Source organism: Rhipicephalus microplus, chromosome 1 (assembly GCF_043290135.1).
Source record: "Rhipicephalus microplus isolate Deutch F79 chromosome 1, USDA_Rmic, whole genome shotgun sequence".
Lineage (NCBI taxonomy): Eukaryota > Metazoa > Arthropoda > Arachnida > Ixodida > Ixodidae > Rhipicephalus > Rhipicephalus microplus.
The window spans coordinates 233,130,288-233,149,920 of record NC_134700.1 but is presented as its reverse complement, the minus strand read 5'-3'; the positions used below and the strand labels follow the sequence as shown (position 1 = coordinate 233,149,920).

At 47.9% G+C, this 19,633-nt stretch overlaps 1 protein-coding gene across 1 annotated transcript in view; it reads left to right on the top strand.

Moving 5' to 3' along the window:
• The window catches only part of LOC142761647 (myosin-IIIb-like), a 410,699-nt gene that overhangs the window by 174,650 nt on the left and 216,416 nt on the right, over positions 1-19,633 (top strand). The gene's annotated exons all lie outside the window — the stretch shown is intronic.

The following is a 19,633-nucleotide window of genomic DNA, read 5'->3' as shown; positions in this document are numbered from 1 at the left end:
ATCATATGGTGGTTTTGGGACGTTAAACCCCACATATCAATCAATCAATCCATGCCGACACTAGGATTCTCGAACAATTCAGGGGGGCGCCGACGCATGCAGACAGGGCCACATCTGGCTCTACTTATTCGTCCTCAAGAGCCAAGATTTTATGACCATCGGCACAAAATCGCACAAGAATCGCAACAGGCAAGTCACCATCTTTCATCTGGCACCAATATTTTTGCGCTGGACTCCTTTTTCAATGAGAAACGAATGTTTTAAAACCGTAACGGATGGTCACAACATTAAGCCTAGTCGCCCTAATCGCCCTAATCAGCACCTCTGACCCAGACCTCGTGGTACAGCTGTGCCATGTGCAGACGCTCAAGCTCGGCAGCAGATCGTATGAAGTCTCCGCTTACGTGGCTTCCCCAGATAATTCCTGCAAGGGAGTAATCACAGGAGCCCTCCCTATACCCACAGAGGACGCCCTCATGAACGACACCGTCACTTATCCCCAAAGTATCAATATTATTCAAGCGCGACTATTCGGGACGAATGGAGCATGCCTCTACACCTTCGAGAGAAAGCGTGTTCCCTGATACGTTTAGTTTCAAGGCGTGGAATTTTGATGCAGACCTTTCCGACCAGTCACCCAAGTGTGTCACTGCTGCCTCAGAACTGGCCACCGACACGACATCTGCTCATATCCACAGGAACGCAGATGTGGAAATGGTGGCATTCTCAACCCAAGCAAACGCCATGATGGTTGTGTGGTGTGCTGTTTAACCTGTGGCTCCGAGGAACACCCCACCATCGACCTGGGTTGCCAAGCCCGACAAAGGAGACCTGGGCCCCGTGTTCTGAGAGATGAACGCCAGCTCTTAGAAAAGCCCAATGACCCTCCACTGAAACAACTTTCTGAACAGTTGACAGCAAACAACCAACCTCGCAGCAGTCCTCAGCACGCCAGCAGCGAAGGCCACGGTAGGAGTGCTCGATCTAAGCGCTCAAATCCCCAAAGCATGGAAAACAGACCTCGCAACCTGTTCAACCCCAACTACCTCCACTCATCCAGGCATCTGCACATTCATCCAGGAACTACCAACCGCCTTCTTCGCAGTGCAATGCGAAAAGCTACAATACGTGGCCAGCATTCCCGCAACTAGAGTCCACCCATGCACCTGGCTTGGAGGCCAGGGCAGCTGCCTCGAGTTCACCTGGCTTGGCTGCAGGAGGTCGCCTAGATCAAGCCCCACAGTTGCAGCTACAGCGACGTCAGGACCCCCTGGCTGACCCTGGTAAGTCGCCCGTTGAGCAGGCCTCCCAAAATCCTTCACTATCAACACCACCCCATTCACCGGCCCTCGTTCAACAGACGTGTGCCCAGTGTTTCTAAACCCCAGAATTCACTCAAGCCCTCACACAACTAGTTCTAAAGTTCGTGAGTGATAGCGTCGAGGGTGTTAAAACACAACTGATTAACGAACAAGAATAGGCCCTCCAGAGAATGGAGACCATGTTTAGTTGCATGGAAAAAATTGAGGCTGCAATTAATCACCTGTACGGTATGGAAGCTCAATCATCACCAACCCGTAAGCATAAACAACACAAATCTGCCGCCGCTTCCCCTCAGCACATGGAGCAGGTGAACAGCCCGAAATGGGGAGTTTCCACTCCCACGACTCAACATGGCGAATTCTAGTGATCGATGAAATCCCGGAAGAGCAGGTTTGCCTTCTCCATCCAAAAGTAAAAATTCATCTGATATCAATATATGGCAGTGGAATTGTAGAAGCATCAGAAAGAAACACTCGATCGACCGCCTACATTCGACATTCCACTGAACCACCTCATATAGTGGCTCTGCAGGAAATGGGGTCTGTGCCTTTCCCTCTGCAAGGATATCAGGTGGCATCGGTAACATTGTGCACCGCTATTACTATTCATCAAACCCTTCCATTGATAGATCGGACCCCTACGAAAAGCTCGTCAGAGAAAGGAACCGAGTACACTGCTCTTGAGGTAATCCCGTCGAATCACACATCGGGTAAAGGCCTCTTGGTAATCAACATATACAGCACCCCTAAAGATAAGGGCACCGGCATACCCGAAATTCTTGCTCAAACGCGGTCCACACATCACATTATAGTAGGTGACTTTAATGTACACCATACCGCATGGTGTTTCATAAGTAACTCATCGAAAGGTAACCTTGTACATAAAGCCATGATGCCCCACACACTTGCCTTAATTACTGATCCTACTGTGCCAACGCGAGTAGGCACTAGCAATGCCAAGGATACCATGCCTGATGTGATGGTGAGTGCACATGTAATAGTAAAAACACATGAGGTTCTGCCGGATACATTAGGTAGCGACCACCATCTGATTCGAACTGTCATAACGCAAAATTCCAAAATTTTTTTACCTAAAATGCAGACCCTCGTTGAGTGGGATAAACTCCGCACATATATCACCGCGGATGATACCACTCCGCAATTTATAGAGTCCTGGACTCAAAGGATACAAGATGCTGTTGATAGGTCTGGTAAAAAGATTCAGAACACGCAAAATCTGCCTCAAATTGACCCCCACCTCCTCCATCTGTGGCAGGCCCGACGAAGCCTTTGTAAATAATGGGAGCGTCACAGACTAAACCGCAAACTTCGCCTACGTATTGCTGCAGTCACAGAGGAAGCTGCACAGTATGCCACCCAGTTAGCGAAAGCAAATTGTGAAAACTTTTGTGGGACACTGAAAGGAACACTTGGTACAAAATCCACATGGAACATCCTAAGGGCTCTTATAGATCCCCCGTCGACCAAAAACCACATTCACACCGCTACCAAAGGGCTCATTTACCTAGAAGAGCAAAAAAGCACAGACATTATGACACACACAAAAAACCTTTACATTCCTCAGCCCCTACTGGCAGATTCGAATGCACTCCCTTTTAACACCCCCTGATCCGGAGGAAAACTTGGATGCAGATATCACGCTTGCAGAGGTAAAACAGGCCCTTGCTTGTATTACCCGAGACACTGCACCAGGCCCGGATCGTATAACATACAAGATCCTCCGAAACTTAGATGACGTGTCTCTACAGGAGCTCACGGATCTCTTTAACGAACACTGGAGCAAGAACACACTGCCCTGTGTTTGGAAACATGCACAGAATAATCTGATTCCGAAATCAGGCAAATCACTACTTCTCGAAAATTTACGACCTATCTCGCTCACAAGCTGTGTAGTTAAACTTTTTAAGCATGTTGTTCTCCGAGGACTACAGCCACATTTAGAAGCTATCAATTTCTTTCCCAACACCCAGTTTGGCTTTCGCCCCAACCTATCGGCGCAGGATGTCCTCCTGCATGTTAAAGAGGCTCTATTTCATCCCAAACGGCAACAGCCCAAACCAGAGCCATTTTCACATTAGACATAGAAAAGGCTTTCGACAATGTAGGTCACGAACACATTCTCAGGACATTAGCCGCAACTGGCTGTGGTTGTAGGACCTGGCATTATGTCTGTCAAAGCTTTTTGGAAAAGCGCACCGCCGAGGTTAGATTAGGTACACTCACATCCGCCACTTTTTCCCTCCCGAATAGGGGAACACCCCAGGGAGCTGTCCCATTGCCACTCTTATTCAATGTAGCCTTGGCCCCATTGGCCAAAGAGCTCGCTGTTATTCCTAAATTACAGCATGCATTTTACGCCGATGATATGACTCTGTGGGTGTGCCATGGCTCTATTGGGGAGGCACAAGACGTTCTACAAACTGCCACCAACGTCATCGAGCAGCATATAAGTAGAATGGGCCTCCACTGTTCGCCAGAAAAGTTGGAGTTACTTACAATTAAACCCCGCATGCACGACGCAAGCATTGACCTGCACGTGCATTGGCAACCTGTGCCAAGAGTACATAAAATCAGGGTATTGGGTCTACACATACAATCAAACTTAGACGCAAACTACACCTTGAACATTCTTGACAATCAGATAAAGCAAATTTCAGGACTGATCCGCCGGATTGCGTCGCACAGTCATGGTCTATCTGAAAAGGACACCATGCAAATTGTTGAAGCTTTGGTGGTAAGTCACCTCGCTTATCATCTTCCGTATCACCACCTCACTCAAAGCAAATGGAGCGGGCTAACAGTCTATTCAGGCGGGTGGTTAAAACTGCATTGAGGTTGCCGATGCACACCAAAACTACTCTCCTCCTAGAGACAGGTCTGTATTACCGTAAAAACCGGACTATAGGTCGGACCGCAATATAGGACGACCCCCCAAAACTTCGAATCGTAAAAAAAGAAATTTAAAAAAATCGCAAAGTATCGCGGCACACCCTTACCTTGATAAAAACGCAACGCAACTAGCTGCACTGTGGTAACATTCATTTTTATTTAGACACTGTTCAATGCTAGGAGGTCACGAAGTTACTCGGACTCATCCGAACTCGAGTCGGATGATGTTTGTTTTTCACTAGCGATGTCCCAGAGTGCATCGTCCTCTGTGCCGTCTAACGCGTTGCTGATGCAGCATTTGCGGAAGGATTTGCGAACCATCTCTTCCGGGAGGGATTTCCAGGCTGACGACACCCAGCCACAAACGGTTGCGAGCGGTGGACGCCGTAGGCGGCCAGCGGGGGTCTTGGGATTGTCTCCCAGCATCCACTCACTGTAGAGCTCGCGCACGCGACCTTTAAACGGCTTGTTCAGCACAACGTCCAGTGGCTGGAGTATAGATGTCAGTCCCCCGGGGATGACAACAAGATCCGTCTTGCCATCGGACAGCGATCGCTTCACATCGGCCGTGAGGTGACCGCGATAAGAGTCGAGCACCAGCATGCTCGGTCGTTGAAAAAGGGCACCGGGTCGCCGGTTCCACACGAGCCGGATCCATTCAAGCATGAGGGATTCGTTCATGAACCCCTTCTCGCTTGCCCTCACGATCACATCCCGAGGGAAGTCCTCCTTCGGTAGCGTTTTCCTTTTAAAAATAATATAAGGAGGCAGCTTCTTTCCGTCTGCTGTACACGCGAGCATCACGGTAAACCGCGAATGCTCGTTGCCCGTTGTCAATAGCTTCACTTGCTTCGCTGCTTTCTCGGTCACAGTCGTGTTCGATGGCATATCGAACCAGACCGGAGTTTCGTCAGCGTTGCCCATGTGGCCCATCATGTAGCAACGCTGTCGACGAAGCTCGATGACGAAGCGCTGATACTCCACAAGCTTGTGCTCGAACTCTGCGGGTAGTTTTTGGCACACTGAAGTACGCCGCCGCAGAACAAGGCCCTTCCGCTTCATGAATCGGCGCACCCACGATGGCGAGCCCTTGAATTGCGCCCTCGTGAGCCCCGAGTCGCGCGCAATCTCGAGCGCTTTCACGCGGATGCACTCCGTTGTCACGGGTAGCGACCTTGCGCGCAGCTCCCGTACGAACTCGACGAGTGCCGTTTCCAGTTCGGGGTGAACTGCAGTCCGTCCACGAAACGACGTTTTCTTCTGGTTGCTGCAACTTATGATGCGCTGTTTCTGGCTCCTCCAGTATCGGATGCTCTTCTCCGTCGGGCCGAATTCTCGTTGTGCCGCCAGGTTGCCGTGGGCTTCCGCATATTCGATGACTTTTTTCTTGAAGCACATCGTGAACTGACGTCGGCTGCCACTCATATTGAAGGAGATAGCCTCAGATGGGGATAATGAAACAGCGCAAAACCACCGCAGCCACCCTTGCTTCGCAATCGGGACAAACAAAACGCAAAATGGGCGTCGCGGCCGCCCAACGATGCTGTTGCTGATGCTCACGATGGCAATGGAGCCTACCGACTTTTGTCAACCCATTGTTGCAAGACTTCCATAAGTTTTCTGCCAATGACCGGTATATAAGACGGGGGTCGACTTTTCATCGCGTCTCTTTGAAAAAAAATTCGACCTATATTCCGGTTTTTACGGTATACAGTGCAAGAAATCATAGAGGCACAGAGAAGCAATCAGCTCCTCCGCCTTTCTCGGTCACCTACCGGGCGGAACGGTTCGTATCCCGGCTGCGGCGGCTGCATTTCCGATGGAGGCGGAAATGTTGTAGGCCCGTGTGCTCAGATTTGGGTGCACGTTAAAGAACCCCAGGTGGTCGAAATTTCTGGAGCCCTCCACTACGGCGTCTCTCATAATCATATAGTGGTTTTGGGACGTTAAACCCCACATATCAATCAATCAATTACCGGGCGGAACCTGCTCCGAACCCTGGGACTCGAATCAAGCGACATGATGCGTAACGAAGAAGCATGGTCACCTATTCCAATAAGTGTCGCGGCACACATGCAACTCAAATCATTGCCGCACAACATGAACCCACAACGTCATCCGGGCCGACGCAAGGCACGCGCTGATTATTACATACGAAGGTACAACAATTGTGGAGACATCCTCTATGTCGACGCTGCAGTAGGCCCACTTGAAGAAACGGCCACGGCCGCTGCCATGACAGAAGACGGGCGCATTAGCATTTCCGCGTCCGTTAAAACGGCACGCCCCAACGTGGCTGAGGGGGTTGCACTAGCCTTAGCAGTGATGCATGCGGCTGTAGATTCTACCATTACAGAAATTTGCACTGATTCCCAGAGCGCTTATCGATACTTCCGTCAAGGCATAGCATCAAAGACGATCTCACGCATACTGAGCAACATTTATTCACTTCTTCATCCAATGACTATCATGTAGGTGCCACGAGTGTATCCCCGGGAATGAGCGCGTTTATGCGCATGTCCGAGGTCTTTCCATGCGGACCCTGGGGGCTCGCTCACCCGAACCTGTGAGAAAACCACAAGAGGGAATCCACACCTACCATGAGATTACGAGGTATTACCGAAACGGCAGACGAGATTTCCCTGCCCCGCACTTCTCCCTCGCCCCTAATCAGAGTTCAGTTTGGTGCCAGCTGCAGACAAAAGCATTGATTTCTCCCTATCTGGCACACCTATTTACCCCACTCTTCACCAACCACATTGCACCACCTGCGGGGCACCCCGGGCTGATCTTTTCCACTGCTTGTGGAACTGCCCAAAGCCCGTGGCGGTAGACCCTAACCCTTCTCTTTTCTCGTGGGAGGCCGCTTTTCGGGTCATTGGCTCGGACGACCAGTTGTGGCTGGTGCACCGGGCCTGCCTAGAAATGTCGGCCAGGGGGCTCCCGCACGTCTAGGGGCCCAACCACAATTACTTTGATTTTTTTTTCAAAACTAAAGTTGTATCCTCTTCCGACACTAGTCTGATCAAAACGCCAAACTGGCAATGTCTGGTACGATCTCGAAAAAAAGGGTGGCGCTCTGCCGAGTTACTTTACGAGGCGTTGAACCGATGAGAATCATCTAGCTCTTTCAGTACCTTTGGACATGCTGCGGGCCGAGGATGAATATTGAGTATTCGAGAATACTAGAGTTACGTTCCGTTTGGTTCTTTCCACTCGCCTCTCGCTTGTTGCGCGACATTTGCTGCTGCCGCCAAGGAAGCCGAAGACGAGAACTTTTCATCTGCTGGCACCTTGAGGAAATGACCGCTCCGACATCATCAAGATATAGAGACGTTTATTCGTTTCTCTTCTCCCTTCACTGTCCCTGCACCCTTGGTTTTATCCCCTGTCTCCCCATTCAACCACTTTTACAGTACAATCGTAACGCACCACTCTTACAGTCCAATCGGAACGCACAGATGTGTCTCTCCTCGCCACAACCTCGAAGATTCACCGCCTCTTGCCCACTCATCGGTTCTCCGCCGTCGCTCGGGTTTCTTTCACACCGGTTCCCGGAATGGTCGACGACGGGTGTTGCCAGGTCGTGGAAAAGCGCCTCCGAGTAAGTTCCCGCGATGCCGGGTTGACAGGCCATCAATACAATTGGCCCCTGCGCCAATGCCGTCGCCTCCACTGATTCTGATTGTCCGGCGGACGCGTACGTGTACCTTCCACGTGTACCTTCCACGTGTACCGGCCACCTGCAGCCTGGCTTGGTCTCCTGTAAGGCGCCATAATTGAGCCCGACAGCGGCACGGGAGTTGTCGCGTCCTTTGTGGCCAGCAGACAGTCATCGTCCCGCATTCCGGTGGCCCTGCTTCCTTGTTGGCGAGGGGTCGCCGGCCGCTGGGTGGGTAACATAAGGTATTCGGGGAACGCACGAAGTTCGAGCCCAACACCTCCCCTCCAACTGTGTTGCACTGTATCTATGACATGCGACACAAACACAACCACACATGCACACATGTTCACTGGCTCGACACGTGAGGTACCAACTGTCACTCGTACCTCGTTGACTCGTCGCGCGCACGCGCTAACAAAGCATACACCCCCCTTAACTCGCCGCCCCTTTTTGTGTTCAATTTCCAGGTTATACTTCTGTAGTGCCAACGCCCAGCGTGTCAGCCTAGCGCTCTACGGAGTGGTTAGAGTCAGAAATTTGAGTGGGTTATGATCGGTAATCATCTTGATTTTAGCGCCAACCAGCCAAACATCCAACTTCCCCAGTGCCCAAATGATTGCATGAGCTTCCTTTTCTATTGTGGCCCATCGGGTCTGAGCCGGGCTAAGCTTCTTGCTCAGAAAAGCGATAGGGCGCTCCTTGCCCACCAGATCCTGCTGTGCCAGGCACGCACCAACGGCGTAATCGGATGCATCTGTGGCGAGGATAAATTCTTTCCCCGGGTCTGGTGCCTGCAACGCCGTCGCCTGCACTAGACAGTTTTTCACCTTGTCAAAAGCTTCCTGCGCCTCTGTATTCCAAGGTAATTTCTGCGGAATACGTCGGCCATTTAGGTTAGTCAGAGGCATAACGACTTTGGAGTACTCGGGCACGTAGTCCCTATAATAGTTGGCTAGTCCTAAGAAACTACGAAGTTGTCCCTTTGTTTCGGGAGCCGGGATCTGCTTTATCGCCCTGACCTTCTCTGGATCGCCTTCGAATATCACTCCTACTGCAGTTACTCGGGCGTGATATGCGCGAAGCTTGCTAGCGTGAATGGTTCTGCTTGAACCGTCCTCGAGCTCATCTAAATAACTGTACGGTCGCAGTTTTTCGACCACTGTGATCGGTCCCTTCCACTTCGCCACTAGCTTCCCCTCTCCTTCCTTCTCGAGCCATAGTACTTGGTCCCCTGTGACAAACTGTTCGTCTGTGGCCCTTAAGTTATAGCGTCCTACGTAGTCCTTCTGAGTGAGTTCACTCTGTCGGGTGGCTCCTTCGCTAGCTTTTTCCAAACTACTTCGGAGCTTCGCAAGATATTCCGCTGCTGGCATACCCAATGATTCCGGCACTTCCCAGTCTCCTGACCAAGTCCTTTTAAGAATGGATAGGGGCCCGTTCGGCACCCGCCCGTACATGAGCTCGAACGGTGACCGCCCTGTAGTCGCATGTGGGACCTCACAATGTGCCCATAACAAAAACGGAATCATTCTATCCCACTCGCGTCCATGTTTGCTGACTATGTGAGAAAGCATTCTTTTGAACGTGCCGTTCCAGCGCTCGACTAAGCCGTTGCTTTGCGGGTGATCGGGCGTGGAAAATCCCGAGTTGCCCCAAGTCTTTGCAACATCTCCTGTGTCAACCTCGACGTAAAGTTGGTGCCCTGATCTGAGCGAATTGTCTCTGGCACCCCGTGTTGAGGAAATATCTGCTCTCCTAAATGACCTGCCCATGGTGAATCGTGAGCCATTTTCAGCACTTCTTTGTGCCTGTGTGATGGTAGCACTAACTGTTTGCAGATGCGACCCGCGAGGTGTTCCTGATGATACAATAGCTCGTCTTGAACGAGCATGCCATGCGTTCCGGCCTTTGCCTGCGCCTAAGCATCTCGCAAAGCGGTGTCTGCTTCCTGAGCCTCACGAAACTCCTGTCGTTTGCTTTTGACCAGCTCGGAACCTTCGCTGTTGCTCTCCGCGGTTATGACGGCTGCCATCGCCCGTTGCTCCTCGCATGCCTTATTCGACAGCTCTACCATAACTTCGGTCTCCTCGACTGCTGAACACTCGTCTGACACTATGTCACGTTTAACCCTTTCCTCGAAGCATGTGCGTAATCGTTGGGCGTGATCAGCGCGTCGGTGCCGTCTAGTAGCTTATCTGTGATTGCACAAAGCACGGCCGACTGCACCGCCTCGGACATCACGTAAGGACTTCCTTCAGTAGCTATGAGCGGCACGTAAGCCAACTCAGCGGTTACCCGTTGCCCGAACGCTCCCGTCAACTTTATCTGCGAACCCGTACCATCGTACTGAGGTACCACTGCCTTTCTGATGACGCTCACCTCCGCTCCTGAGTCTACCACGGCGTTTAATGATTGACCTGAGCTCTTAAGCGTTACAGTTTCCAGTGAGGGTTGTTTCTGCTCTTTGCGCTGCCACAACCTGTCTGCCATTGCTATTTCTGACCCGAATGCAGAAGCCGTCACCCTCGCGACCACTGGACCGTTTTCTTGTCCTGCTGGCCTAGTGCCTTGCCTTGCACCTGAGCCCTTATTGGGGCAATTCCTGGCAATGTGGTCAGCACCCTTACACTCAAAACATCACCTTTTCCCGTTTCCGTCCGTGGGTGTATCTACCGCTGTTTTAGCTTTCTTTTGCCACTCCTCTACGTTTGCCTTCTTTTGTGCTGCCTTGCACTTTTCGCTCTCCTCGAATCTCTCCGCGAGCCTAGCCACGCCACTGGGCAGCAAAAAGGACTCCTGTTGATTACAAATGACATGCGCTCTCGCTTCCGGGCTCAAACATTCTTTCAAGCGATCCGCGACAACTAGCAGCTTGAGTTCCTTGAACGTGCCTACCTTTGAACTCTGGACATAATAGTCGAAATAATTCTCAAGGCGCACGGCAAACTGATCCCAGGACTCCCTTTCTCCCTTTTTCGATCCCGCAAACAGCCTCTTGTACTCCGCCGCCGAAAGCCTGAGACCCTCTAAAATGCTTGACTTAAGCTTAACGTAAGCTTTGCGCTCCTGTGCTGTAAGCCTGCACAGCAGCCCGCGTGCCCTTTCACTCAACTGTGGCAAAACTAGCCCGGCCCACCATTCGCTCGGAACTTCATACGACTCGAGCGTTGCCTCAACATCCTCGAACCACATTGGCGCAAGCGCCTCTTGGTTCGGCATAGGTGCCAGTACACCCCTTAACAAGCTTGCGAATTTCAGTCGCCTGTCTTCCTCTGACCTTCCGCCAAGCGCTACGCTGTCATCGCTCTCGTTAGACACTGCCCCATTACGGGCTCGTAGCCGCTGGCTTTCCAGCATCAAACGCTGCTTCTCCGTTTCCGCCTCAGCAATTTTTAATTGAAGCTGGAGCAGCGCTAGCTGCTGTTCCGACACCGTATCTGACGTGCCCCTACCATGACCCCCCGTGCCGCTGTCGGCGACTCCCAACGCCTGCAAGTTTCCTGCCCCGTCCCCGTTCATTTCCGAGTTGTCCCTTTCTCTGTCTCGCAAGTTGTAATGCTTTGTCATCGCCTGCGCCCAACAGAAAATCAAGAGGTACCCGCCTGAAGTAGCCTTGCGGTGCGCTCTTCCTCCACGGAATCCGGTGGACTAGCCTTGCTTCGTTGATCCCGCAGCGTGGTAGTCAGTTGAAGGTGGTTGTCGTCAGTCTCGGTCGATGTCGCTCCCCGCTGTCCTTCTCAGTTCAGCCATGCAGATCCTGCTCGACTGCGCCAGTTACGTTCCGTTTGGTTCTTTCCACTCGCCTCTCGCTTGTTGCGCGACATTTGCTGCTACCGCCAAGGAAGCCGAAGACGAGAACTTTTCATCTGCTGGCACCTTGAGGAAATGACCGCTCTGACATCATCAAGATATAGAGACGTTTATTCGTTTCTCTTCTCCCTTCACTGTCCCTGCACCCCTGGTTTTATTCCCTGTCTCCCCATTCAACCACTCTTACAGTACAATCGTAACGCACAGATGTGTCTCTCCTCGCCACAACCTCGAAGATTCACCGCCTCTTGCCCATTCATCGGTTCTCCGCCGTCGCTCGGGTTCCTTTCACACCGGTTCCCGGAATGGTCGACGACGGGTGTTGCCAGGTCGTGGAAAAGCACCTCCGAGTAAGTTCCCGCGATGCCGGGTTGACAGGCCATCAATACAATTGGCCCCTGCGCCAATGCCGTCGCCTCCACTGATTCTGATTGTCCGGCGGACGCGTACGTGTACCTTCCACGTGTACCTTCCACGTGTACTGGCCACCTGCAGCCTGGCTTGGTCTCCTGTAAGGCGCCATAATTGAGCCCGACAGCGGCACGGGAGTTGTCGCGTCCTTTGTGGCCAGCAGACAGTCATCGTCCCGCATTCCGGTGGCCCTGCTTCCTTGTTGGCAAGGGGTCGCCGGCCGCTGGTTTTTAACGCATCAGAGTACCTTGTAAGTTGTATTGTATTTGATACCGGCTGAGTGTGCATGTTGATGCGTTGCTTGTACTGCCTTATCTGAGGATGTATTTCATTTTGTCATCAAATATTGGCTCTGGCTTGGTCTTTGGACCACAACCAGTATTTCCTAGTGCATCAAAGGGACCAACTACAAATTTTACACGCATTCGTGATGCATTTCGTGGGGCTGATACGTCTGCACTTGGTATCTGCCTGGCAATCGCCTCCCTATTAATGGAACTTGTGACTGAGTTACATCGCACATGTGCCAAACACTGTCTTTCAGTGGCTGTTAAAGAGACGCCATTAGTTATTGGGAGTTCTCAGCAATATGTTGAGTATTCAAACAAAACTCTGAGCATGTCGCTAATTGTATACAGCTTTGTGTGTGCCGTGAAAATTTTTTTGTGTTACAAATAATATTACTTAGTTGTTTTTCAATGACTATTATGCATGTGTATGTTTTAAGTTACAGGTGGTTGCTTGTCTGTTACAAAGATTATTTTCTTTAAAATTAGGCTGTAGACCACAACATTGAATTGAATTTTTTCAGTCTAGTTGCCATGTGTGTCGAAGCTGTTATAGTGCCTTGCTGTCTGTAGATGAGCAAGAATAAATGACTGGCACATCTCAGTACGTGGTGTTTTTCATTTCTTATTCAACGTGACTCCAAAAAGTACCTGCTGTAACAGTAGTACATATCGAGCCTAGTACATGAACTTGTGAGATCCCTCACATTCACCAGCAATAGTTGAACTTGGAATAGTTGACACTTGGAAGGATCAGTCATAAGAGTGCTTGAAATCAGTGTGTTTGCCATCGGGTTCTGGGCATCTTTTTCTGATTGATTTCAGATTGCAGCTGGGCAAAATGATTCAATTTGATAGCCAGTTTCCTTCAACGTCATGTAGACAAACTGTCTGTAGCATGCATGTCTTAATTTTCTGAAGAAGTGCACAGCACTGTAAACACGAAGTTCCAACACAAAGCCTAACCACCAGTTCATCTCCTGCTTCTAACAGACATCTGCCTTGATAAGTCTGCTGGCGTGCCATTCCGTTGCAGGGCCACTTCTAAAAGGTCCTTTTTCAGGCACAAATTTTTAAACTTATTTGTCGTCATGCACCTAGGATGGTCTTGCCAGTCGCGAATCTGCCAATTTTCGAGGCAGCAGTAGTAGTCTTCCTCCTTCCTCGTATGGACCCAGTGCGTGCGTGAGCGAAAACCCATGTACGTATGGCGAAAACCCATGTACACAGATATATCGATACGCAGCATCGAAATCAGCTAATCTACACATTAGTTGCATGCTTCTAATGAAGCTAACATATCGCTTGCATTTCAACACACCATCACTGTAGTACTGGCCAGAATTTAGAAAAAGCGACAGCATTGTAAGCATAACTGCTACATATGGGCCAAACTATTCATTCGCAAGCTTGCAGCGCAGTTCCGAGCTCATGTCACCTCTGCAGCAAAGAGCGACACTCGTGTGGCTTTTCCTTTTCCCGCGGTAGCGCACTGTTGCATTGCATGCTTCTTACCCTCTGTGAAGTGCAATACTGACTGTATCAACAGTACAGCACTCGGAGCAGTGAAATCCACTAACAACTCATGTTTCTGAACGGTGCACGAGCGTAGCGCGAACCGGCTGTACCAATACTCTAAAAGCGAGTGCCGATGCTATTGTTCTATATTGCATTTAATATTCATGGTTGAACGTATCATTTGTGTGAATTTACTACAGTCAAATTAGGCACTAAAGTGCATTTTGTACGTACCAGTCGATGTTTCCAATGCGGCTTAAGGAGGCTGGTTGGGACACTTTCCTGTGCTGCATCATCGGCGCTGACATCGGTGTGTTCGAACATGTGCGGATGCACGGCAAACTCGATGCTATTTCAACAGTTCGTCCTACTAACAGGAACTAGCCGATTTTATCATTTAAAGATACTAACAAGGTATTGCCTGCCGGTGAGCGCAGTCAGCTGTTTAAGGAGGCTATGGCTGTACCAATGCCTCCTTGGCTGTACTCCCCGTTTTGAACTTGATGTCATGGAGCTTCGACCAATCGCATGCGGCAGCGGGACTTGCAATGCCGGCCAAGGCGCCTGTTGCTAGTTTTAGACAAAACAAAGTTATTTTCGACTTGATGCTCGAGTTCGTCACACGAAATTACATGACACCATAACCTCGTTTCCTTTTATTTTTATAAAGTGCTTCACTGTCCCTTTAACACCAAGAGGGGAGGAGGCCAGTATCACCTTGTACATCGCAACTGTCTAAAATCAAAGACCTATACACTAGCACTAAAATACACATGAAGCTGTAGAGCCTCCTCTCCTACACACCTCTCTAGCATCGCAGTAAAAACAATCTTGGCTACACAGCAGTTATGAATGAGCTTTAATCATGAATACTGAAATTCAGCCAAAACACACTACGCACCTTTTCCACATCATAAATTCGAGCATTTGCTCCAAGTGTTTTTAAAAGATACTTTTGCCATGTCCATGCACAAAAAGACATCATGAACAGTCTCGAAGGCCTTCGACCTGGCTCTGTCGAATCTTAATTACGTTCAGTAGCTATATATATTTTATTTGCAAAAGGGATGAATAGGTCGAAGAAAGCTGGTGTGGTTATGACTGCAATGTGGAAGAATGGGTTTCAAGTCTAATGTAAAGCGCCAAGTTGCTGAATAGCATGAGCAAACTGTGCCAACGATGGAGTGACTGAGCAGTTGGTGTACGTTGGCTGAGCCTAACTTCTCAATATTATCAAGGTAAGTTTTTCAGGCAAACTGAATAGTAATAATAATAAGTTATGACGTTACATATTAAGACCTAGATGTGATTCATGAGGCACGCCACAGAGGGACAGACCACCCAGGATTCTTCTAACGTGTGAACAAATCTAAGCACACTGGTGCTGTTTATGTTTCACCGCCATCGAAATGCGGTCGCGAGGCTGGAACTCTAGCCTGCGCCTTTGAGCTCAGCTATGCGACATGCTATGTTATGAAAATATACAATGGGTCGTAAATGGAATTAACGAGATACTTCTTCCTAATTTCAGCTATCCAGAGTATAGACTTATCACAGTACAAGAAGACGTTTTGGGAAACGTCTGTGATACCCAGAAATGGCAGAAAGTAAGATCGAAGTGATGCAACCATTAAATAAAAAAGTTGACAAACTATTAAAAAGAAGGGGGGTATGGGGTATTCTGGTTACATATTCCGTTTAAAAAGGAAGTCGAACCCAGATGGTTTCGGTAATAAAGTGCATGCAAATAAAAGCAGATATTGACAGTTTGCCACTGTCCAACCAATGTCACTAAATGATGAGTGCAACACGTGGTTTGGCAGTATCGCGATACAAGAATATGACAGTAGTATCTTAGCGTTACTTTTATGTATCTGTATTTTCGTATCGATATACATTTGAAAAATGTATTTGTATCTCTATAGTGGAATACTTTTTCGATGTATTGATTTTATCGCGATATAGTGAAGTACTTGGGTATCTGGTTACTTTTTTCTGAAAATGAGCTAACACGTTTCCGAGGGGTGAGAAGACATTTTCTTCCCATTTCAAACAAAGGCGCTTTACCGGTCAGTGACACGGTGCATGAGGGCGGCGAAGGGAGTGCTGTCATCCTTAAAACTGTCTGCGAAGGCAGGTATCGCACCCCTGTTTTTCAGACGCCATTTCACGAGTTCACGTGTCTTGCCTAGAGGGCGGATGAACACTGTCTAACTATGTTGAGGAGCAGCAGTAAATTAAGTGCAATTACCCTTGTGACTAACAGACCTCAAATGGAGAATACATGTGTGCTTTTTCTTATCACACTCCCATACGCATGTGATCCAAGCGATATTTCAGATCTGCAAGTTTCAATGCGTTGAAACATTATTTATAATACACTGCACCTAATAAATGTCTTAGATAAGCATAAGTAACTTCGAAATAAACAATGTAATCCAATATTTGTATTCTTGTATTTCTATTGCTATAATTGTATTGCAAGATACATTTATCGTCTTTTTGCAAACGTATTTCTTGAATATCCGTTTTCGTCAAAAGAATATGTATCTCAGTATCTGTAGTGTAAGCTTTCAGCCCTTGTATTTCAACGCGACAGTGTTAAAGAGCTCATTTTGCAGAAATTTTGGTGTTGGAGTTGGCGTCGTTGGTTGAGAGCGAATAATCATATTTGCGTGACCGAAAAATTGAGAAAGATTCAAATAAAATAAATAATAAAAATCTGGGTTTGAGTGGGGGTGGAACCCGGGTAGTTTCGTTGGCAACCGGGTGACCTACCACAATGCCACGCCTCTGCTTAGAATGCAGTGGAAATAACTTCGTGTGCTTGGAAATGCAGGGAAAGTAACTTTCATACTTTACAAACACAGGCGTCCTGTATACAAGCTTCAGAACACAACATGAAATACTGGCGACATTATGCATCGGGCGCCAGAACATAGAATTATCATTATGACTTAATAGTTTAAGGCAAGTCACCTACTACGAAAGGCACACACGCTACTGCACCGTTAAGGCCACGTAGTGGGTGCATAGCAAGTTCGGAAAGATTTGGTACGCTGTGTTTGAAGGAGGCACTATAAGCAAAATATCGCTATCGCGTTCAACTTTTAAAGACGAAGCTTAAAAGTCTTCCAATTTTTTCAGATTTGTATTCCGGAATACTTTCATGGTTATATCTGTTTAGCCCTGGTGCAACATTAGCATTACTGGACGAAATTTTCTGCCGTGCGAATCTAGCATAAGATGTTGTTATGGATGAAACTTGTGTTGATAACGCGTCCAGCGACAGTATTTCACGCAGGCAATCGATAACCCCAGTGCATGATGGCAAGTTTCGTAGGTTTCACAAATAACCACTCTTAGATATCTTACGAGAAGTGCACCCAGCTGTCGCCGCATTGTATCGTGTCGACTTCTGTAACGCTTACACGTTACAATGAAACTCGTATCTCGAATGGAGAACGCGTGACTTGAAAATTAATTTCTTACACAGAAACGAGTGAACTATTGCAAACTTACCTCATGCTTTCCGCATGCCAGACGCTGCCATCGAAGAGGAGTACTATACCAGAAGCGGGCTTCTCCACACGAAGACTCTGCGTACAGAGAAGCTAGCTTTAAAAACTTGAGCAGGGAGAACTTTATACGTGCAGACACATCGAAAAACTCTATATGGGTAAGTAAACCTGTGTCATTTACAAAACCCTCTCCATGATTGTGATCGTTCAAGTGTATTGAAAAGGTCTGATCACAAATTCACAGCCTCTGTAACTCATCACAGAAACGAGTTTCCAGAAGTGAGAATGATGTCCGGTATTATATGCAAGGCCTCTAATGCACAGTGATCAAATGTCCTCGTGTAGTACGCTGAATATAATAATAGATAATTGATAAGCTCCTCGAACGCTATGATCGTAGACTAGTGATGACACGTGGGTGCAGTGTCCTCGCAAGAAAAGTACGTGTCCAGAAGCGGTCGCTTCTTTCTTTCTTTCTTTCTTTCTTTCTTTCTTTCTTTCTTTCTTTCTTTCTTTCTTTCTTTCTTTCTTTCTTTCTTTCTTTCTTTCTTTCTTTCTTTTTTCTTTCTTTCTTTCTTTATTTCTTTTTTGCTTCATTTATTTATTTATTTATATATTGCTTGCTTTTTTATGACCAGGAAGAACCTGAAGTGAACCAATTTACAAGTTTGGGCCACAATTGTTCATGATGCAATACGGCAGGGCTGCGCCGCTGACGCAGTGAGTAAGCCCGCATCGCACACTGGTGTAATGAGGGGTAAAAGCCTTTTCGGCATTTATCTTCATTTTTGTTAACGGCGTCATGCGTATGTCATTATGAGCGCTGTGGGGTGCCTATGCAAATGTCGCAATGCTAAAAAAAATGACAAGTTTACATGTCTTGCCCTGCAATGTCTGAGCATAATATTATTGCATGCTTCGTCGCAATGAACATGTTATACGATAGAAAGACAGCGAATAACAGCGAAATGTGTGCTTTGATGTACACCGAAAAAGAAAAGCCCTCAGCAAGTAACGATCGGCATCTCAGTTATTTTAAATGTGAAGCATTTCTTAGCGAACTTCAACAAGTTTGAGCGTATCTATCTATCTATCTATCTATCTATCTATCTATCTATCTATCTATCTATCTATCTATCTATCTATCTATCTATCTATCTATCTATCTATCTATCTATCTATCTATCTATCTATCTATCTATCTATCTATCTATCTATCTATCTATCTATCTATCTATCTATCTATCTATCTGTCTATCTATCTGTCTGTCTGTCTGTCTGTCTGTCTGTCTGTCTGTCTGTCTGTCTGTCTGTCTGTCTGTCTGTCTGTCTGTCTGTCTGTCTGTCTATCTATCTATCTATCTATCTATCTATCTATCTATCTATCTATCTATCTATCTATCTATCTATCTATCTATCTATCTATCTATCTATCTATCTATCTATCCGCCTAATTTAGCTATCCTGGCCGTTTCGACAATGGCATCGATACGAAACTTGGTGTGGCATAACATGACTGTATGAAAAACATACTTGACTAGTCATAACACAAAAATCATGACATGTATGTCATGAATGTCATAAAGTACATTTCGTGGTTCTTCAGCTCTTGCGGTGGTTCCGTTCACGCGGCATGTTGCAAAACTGGTATGGTATGACATGATTGCATGGTGAACACAATCGACATACCCTAACATGAAAATGATGACATGCGTGTCATGTAACAACATGACTACATGCCACGTTCATGCTGCGCTCGCGGCCGCTTCGCTAGCGTCACATATACCAAATTTGGTATCACAGTACGTGAATGAATGATGAAGGTACGATACTGGTGCAAAGATGATAAACATGAGATGCGTGTCATGTAACAACATGACTACATGCTACGCTCATGATGCACTCGCGGCCGTTTCGCTAGCTTCACATGTGCCAAACTCGGTATTACGCGACGCGAACGGACGACATAGGTAAATGACACATTCAAACATAATAATCACGACATGCGTGTCATGTGACAACATGACTACATGCCACGCTCATGATGCGCTCGCGGTCGTTTTGCTAGCTTCATATATGACAAGTATGGTATTACGTGACGCCAATGGATTACGAAGGTATGTGACTGGTGCAAACATGATAATCATGAGATGCGTGTCATGTGAAAACATGACTTCATGCCGCAGTCAA